Here is a 6547-nt window from a genome sequence, read left to right as displayed (position 1 = left end):
AGCCGCGGCCACGTGTCAGCGCCTCTCGTCGCCACCGCCTCCCGCCGCCCCGTTCCGGGAAGTCCCACCGCCCGCAAAGCGCCCGGGGACCCGCTGCCGGCACACGCAGTCGGGGCGGTATCGAACACGCGTCAACGAGAGGGTACCCGGGAAGGTCGTTTTCGCTATCAAACACCCACAAACTGGCGCTTCCCCCCTTCTTTTCCTTATTTTTTTCTAGTCCTTTTCCTCAAAAATCCACCCCCTGATCTGCGAATAGAGCAGGTTTCACCGAGGGGAGTCAGCTGAGGGACTGGAGCGGGTTTAGTGAAGGCCAGAAGCTGGTGAAGGGTCTGGAGAACAGGGTTGGAGAGGAGCAGCTGAGGCAACTGGGGTAGTTCAGCCCGGAGAAAAGGAGGCTGGGGGCAGACCTCCTGGCTCTCTACAGCTCCCTGAATGGATGCTGGAGTCAGGTGGGGATTGGTCTTTTTTCCCAAGAAACAAGCAACAGGACAAGAGGAAATGGCCTCAGATTTCACGGGGGAAGGTTTGGTTTGGACATAAGGAACAATTTCTTCCCCCCAAAGAGTTGTCAAGATCTGGCACAGGCTGCCCAGGGCAGCGGTGCAGCCCCCATCCCTGGAACGGTTTTAGCTGTGCAGATGTGGTGGTGAGGGACATGGTTAAGTGGTGACTTGGCAGTGCTAGGTCAATGGTTGGACTTGATCTTGAAGGTCTGTTCCAAGCAAAACAATTCTATGGTTTTAAAGACAGTCTCTCCTCTCCCTCTGGCACCTGGGAAGTGCACCATTACATTCACTGTCGATGAGATAGCCCTCTGCTCCTCCAGCTTTCTGGCAGGAAATCCTCAGATGCTTAAGGATTAGAACTGGGTGTGTTATTCCCATCCAAAGAATTTAAGGAAAAAATAAAATGGCAATCGGTACTGTCACAGCTTGATTTAACTCTGTTGGACAAAGCTGTGGCCTTGCTGTATCTGAGAGAGATAATCAGCCTCCTTTATGGAAGCAGCCAATTAAATTGATGGTTATCTCGATTCAAAACAAGAGGATTCATGACTCACTGCAGGAATATGAATGAGCAGGTGGAGGAGCTTTGTCAAGACATTGTTCAGGTGATCCCATGGTCAATAGCAGCTTGAATACAGGCACAGGAAAACTTAAGGTCACCAAGGGAGGAAACCAAGCTGCCACTCAGCCTGACCAAGGTTGTAGACCTTGGGAAAGGTACCAGAGCTTCTGGGCTGTTCCAAAAGACACAGAGCAGAGTTACAGGGCAGACATCTCCCATCTGCTGCTCCTGGTGCCAGCAGCCTGTACATGCTCATTACCTAACTGGAACACTTGGCAGGTCCCTGAAGAGCAGTTTGCGACTTAAATCACAAGGGGTAGCAGCGTTATCGAGATGAACCTTAGACAGGGAAGCAGCAGAAACGTTCCTCACACCCCAGAAGAAGGTCACCAGGGCTGACAAAAGCAATAATCATAAAATTGCACTTTGTCCTTTGCTTCAGCATTTCTTCCTCAGAGGAAAAAGATCTCATAAAGAAAGGCCTGTGGCACAGGCACACATGGTCACATGAACCTGCTGCCAAGAGGAAACAAATACAGTGAGCTTTGGTGCAAGTGGGAACTGAAAGGAACCATGTGGAGTAACCACAGGGTGACCCTTCACCCCATTGTAGGCTTTCCTCCCTTCATTTGAACAGGAAACAAAACTAGAAAGGATTTTTACACACTCTGCTACTGAGCCCGTTTCCAGAAGAGGGAGCCAAGGCACGTTAAAAGGCAGCCAAAATTCAAACCCATTGTTCAGTGGAGCGTTTAAAACACCCTGGATGTTTGGAGTTAATTTGAGGCAGGAGGGAATCTGAGTGCTGATGTAACCACGGAAGTGAGATGCATGGAGTAAGCTCAGAAAAGAACTGAATAGGTCTTGGGTGTGGTACAGTCACCACAGCCATAGAAAACTTACACTTGTGCATAGTTAATAGCGTGTTAAGTCTCACTGATGTGGGATCCAACCACCTCCAACAGCAGCTACAAACTCACTGACATTCTAATTCCATTTGGGAACTCAAGCACATCAGTGCTTTCTTGTTGTACTCCTCAGTTCCTCATACTGCTCAGTATCACCTCTTCAATTAACCATTTGACTAACTTGATTCTCGTGCCAGAAACTGACAAAAATAGATGTAGTTACCAGCCAGGTAGGGGCTGGTCTCTTCTACTAGGTGGCCAGCACCAGAACAAGAGGACACAGTCTCAAGCTGCACCAGGGAAGGTTTAGGCTGGATGTTAGGAAGAAGTTCTTCATAGAAAGAGATTGGCCACTGGAATGTGCTGCCCAGGGAGGTGATGAAGTCACCATCACTGGAGGTATTTAGGAAGAGACTGGATGAGGTGCTTGGTGCCATGGTTTAGTTGATTAGATGGTGTTGGATGATGGGTTGGACTCGATGATCTCAAAGGTCTTTTCCAACCTGGTTTATTCTATTCTATTCTATTCAAAAAGTGTTTGAGTGCAACATCCATCACATGCACAAAAATAAGTTCAAATAGTAAAAACACAGACATTATTCCTTCTACTGCTGCATAATTTCCTGGAAGCAAACTTCCCAGCAAGCTGATTAAACAGCAAATGGAATCAGTTCAGAAGACAGGTGCTGACTGAAAGAAATAATCTTATGGCAGAACACCATCTCCTCTGGCTTCTCCTGTGTTCAGATTAATCTGCCAGAAGATTAAACCAAACAAAAGATTATTGGGTTAATATTTGAGCTGACATTTATTAGCACTGAAGCTGATCCACACAATGGTTGTATTATTTGAGCATTTGATGATGTTAAGCACAGATCAAGACCAAATCCTGAAGGGGTTTGAAGGAGAAATAGGCTCACACACGCCAGGACGGTTATCTGCTCAAAGGACAGCTCCACTGCAGCCTGAAAGCTTCCTCTCAGCCAGAGCTATTTCAGTGCAACCTGTCCAGTCTGTTGAAAATTCATGTGGTTTCTAGGGCTAAATAAAATGCCCTAATAAATACTGCAGACAGCAATATGCTGACAAAAATAGTTTCCAGCACAACTCAATGCACTCATTGAAAAAATACAAATCCTTCAGTCTGGGTGGAAGAGGGATCTAGAGGACAGGTCAGAATCCATCTCATCCTGCTGCAGCCTAAAGGCAGGTTGAGGGCAAAATCTGACTTCAGATCCTTTAATTTGAGGCAAGTACCTCAAGGATGCTTTCAGCTGCTGTCACAGCTGGAGGCTGTGCTACCCACCAAGGTAAGACACACAGGGATCAAGCTCCAACTCAATTTAATAAGCTTCATAAGGAACTTGGACAGCAAGTGGTTAGAAGTTGAGTAACACTTCTGCTAGTCATGGATATTTTTTTAAGTAATGCTTTCAAGCTTATACTCAAGCATATAAAGCATAAATTTCACAAATTAAAGCCAATAAAATCATCCTAGAATAATGTAATGGCTTCCCCTCTATGTACAAGGAGTGGAGACATAATTCTTTCCAGGCAATTTCACACATCTTAAATGCTACATAAGTGCTCTCCATGTTCATTCCAATTTTTCTCTTAATGTGGGTGGAAGGAGCTGAAAGTGTTTGAGTGAAATCATCTTAGAGAGAGAGAAAGAAGTACTTCACCTGGTTTAAAGCTCTAAGTTGTTGCCTCTTTATGAGTCTGGAGAGGAAATGCCTTAGTTGAAACTCTGCTGCCGGGTTCTGTGCAGCAGCCTCTGTTTCCTAGCTCTATAAAGGTAAACAGTTCAGTATGTCTCAGGAAGTATCACCAGTACTTCATGTTCATGGAAGCCGCTATCCCCGCCTTCAATGACTCCACTGCACAACTAAAGCAACCACAGCTTAGTTTAGATTTGACAGACAGAAAAGAAAGGTGGTAAGAAGATGCTGACAGTTACTAGGGAGATGATAGGCTCGGGAGAAGGAGCTTTGTAGCCTAATCACAGCACACTCCATACAGAGCCTTTCTGCAGAGGTGTAAGACAGTGTATTTCACAACCCAACTTCTCCATGTCCACGGCATTGATGAAAATCAAACAATAAAAGCAAACCAACAAACAAATCTAATTTGCTTTCAACCAAAAGGCTGGGGGAGGAAGGAGCATCATGCAATTTGCCTGCCACCGTTGAGTCTGGAACGAATCTGCGCCAAGTTATTTTGGTGTCGTTCTGAGTGAAGTGAAACAAAGCATGTAGTTTTACACTAAAGCAAACTGAGCAAAGTGGCATTTAATAGGTATTTGTTAAAGTGGTAATCTAACAAAAATGGGTTAACAAAATCCCATTCATTAGTAGTCACCAAATAGGACACTTCTCATGCATATGACAACGGTTCATTCGTGTACTGAGACGTCTGTTTACTGTGTACAATATTTCCATAAATTATATGTTTCACAGCCCCTACCATTCAAGAATATTTCAAACAGATTATATATTATATTTGTATATGCAAACTATTTTATATACACTAATATAAAGATCCTTAGAAGTACCAATATCACTACCTTTATGCTTTCTCTAAAATGCATAGCTTTCGAATATTTTCTTGCAGTTACCAAAAACTTTACAGATTAAAGCTGCTTATCAGTGTGGCATGTTCATAAAAACAAAGTGAAACAGTTCTAGGCTAAGTTGATATTAAACCCCTTAAAAACAGGTTTATTTTTGTAATGGGGAGAAAAAAAAAACCCCACAACCCAAAACAAAGGAACAAACAAGAAAAACAAATCCAACCCCCCCCCCCAAACAAGCTAGTGAAAATTCAAGTAATCTATGCTCAGTCTTTGCCCAAATACTCTTAAGAAATTAATGTAGCGTTCTAGAAGTGCAGTGAACTTCTCAACCAGGGCTGTAATACTGCATTTCTCATGGAGAAAAATGCTAGCCATGCCACAAAAACCCACTGCTTTCCATTTCACTCAGGAGAAGCTTCAGATGAGGTTTAACCAGCACAAGTGTCAGAGCAGAGGGAAAGCTGATCAGTTACCCACGGAAAAGAAAAAAAGTTAAGACCTATTCCAGTTTTGTTGCTGCAGTTTGTTATTAAACAGAAGTTACATTAACCATACAGTATCTCCAACTAAAAGTTCTATGTGGTTTTCAGACATCAACCAACTGGAAAAAGCCAAAAAAAAAAAGGAAAAAAATAAATTTTAAAAAAAAAAAAAAAAAACCCCCAAACCTCATAACCCACAACTGTCAAAAAGTTTGGTGTTAGAATAACCAGCCTGGGTGAAGAAAAGCCAGACTAGCCTTTTAGTTGGGGGGTGGGGGGTGCTACCCAATAGCTTGTTATAGATCAACTTTAAAACCTCCACACCACAAACGGTTCCAAAGTGGAGAACAGGCTGATCATAAATGGGGATGAATAAATTTGTCACATCCACCATCTAACTTCACCTTTTGTTATATCCATCACCTAGCTTAACCTTTTGTTATAGCCATAGACCTAGCTTAACCTCGGCGCTCCACGTCTCTAATAGCTGCTCCAAAAAACAACTTTCCCCCCCACCCCACGAAAAAACCAGCTACACAAGTAAACAGTGTTCACAGTAATGCAATCAGTAACAGGGTTTCTTAGTTAGTCTCTGTAAATTGGGTGTATCTGCAAAGCTTTATACAGTTTAATGCGTTAAGTATTCCAGTAAAATTAAGTGAAAACCTAAATTTCATTCTACAGGGCAATAGCTACCATACAAGACTAGATTATGTACAGTATGGGACTGCTGTGACAACTGCCAGTGTTTCATGATGGTTAAGCTCGGTCTTTGTTCAGCAAATCTGTAATAACTTGATAACCAGACCTAAAACCCCCCCCAAAAACATCTAGAGGTGGATTTGGCAAGATTAGTGCTCACTAGCCCTGGACCTACACCAGCAGACAGCGCTGCAAAACCGAGTTGGCCGGAACATCCCATACCCAGAAGTGCTGACTTGAAAGTCTGGACTTCACATGTAAAACATTGAAACTATAATCCTAACCGGAGTGAGGACAGTCAGTAAACAAATACAGGTGAAGATGAACTGCATCTCTTCAGAAAGGTAGGGAAGAACTGAGAGAATGGACATTTCTGGGTTTAGACAGCCCTGCTCTGCTCAGCTCAAGGCATCAAAATAGCCCAAGTAGCTCTAAAACTACAATTGTTATTCAGCAAGCATAAAGGCAGATCCTGCATCAGGGGCTTCAATGAGCATCTCTCCCCTCCATTTAATTTCTTAACACATCATTTCCTTCAGCTCACAAACCTCCAGTGGCCTCCAAAGCTTTAGGAACCTGCAGTGTCTACAAGTATCACAGAGTGGAGGCGGGGAAAGGCCCCTGTTAACAAACACCCTCAATGCCTCTGGGGGCCGTTTTGGTCATCCACGAAAATGAAGAAGAAACTTACTTCCAACAATACCCCTCCTGAAAAGATGGGTCACTGATCCATTATGAACATAGCTCTCACCATATAAAGCACCAAAAAGTCAGAAACAAGGAGAGAAAAAGAGGAAGGGGAAAAAAAA

The sequence above is a fragment of the Dryobates pubescens genome, chromosome 26, assembly GCF_014839835.1.
Source record: "Dryobates pubescens isolate bDryPub1 chromosome 26, bDryPub1.pri, whole genome shotgun sequence".
Taxonomy (NCBI): domain Eukaryota; kingdom Metazoa; phylum Chordata; class Aves; order Piciformes; family Picidae; genus Dryobates; species Dryobates pubescens.
This window is presented reverse-complemented; position numbering follows the sequence as displayed.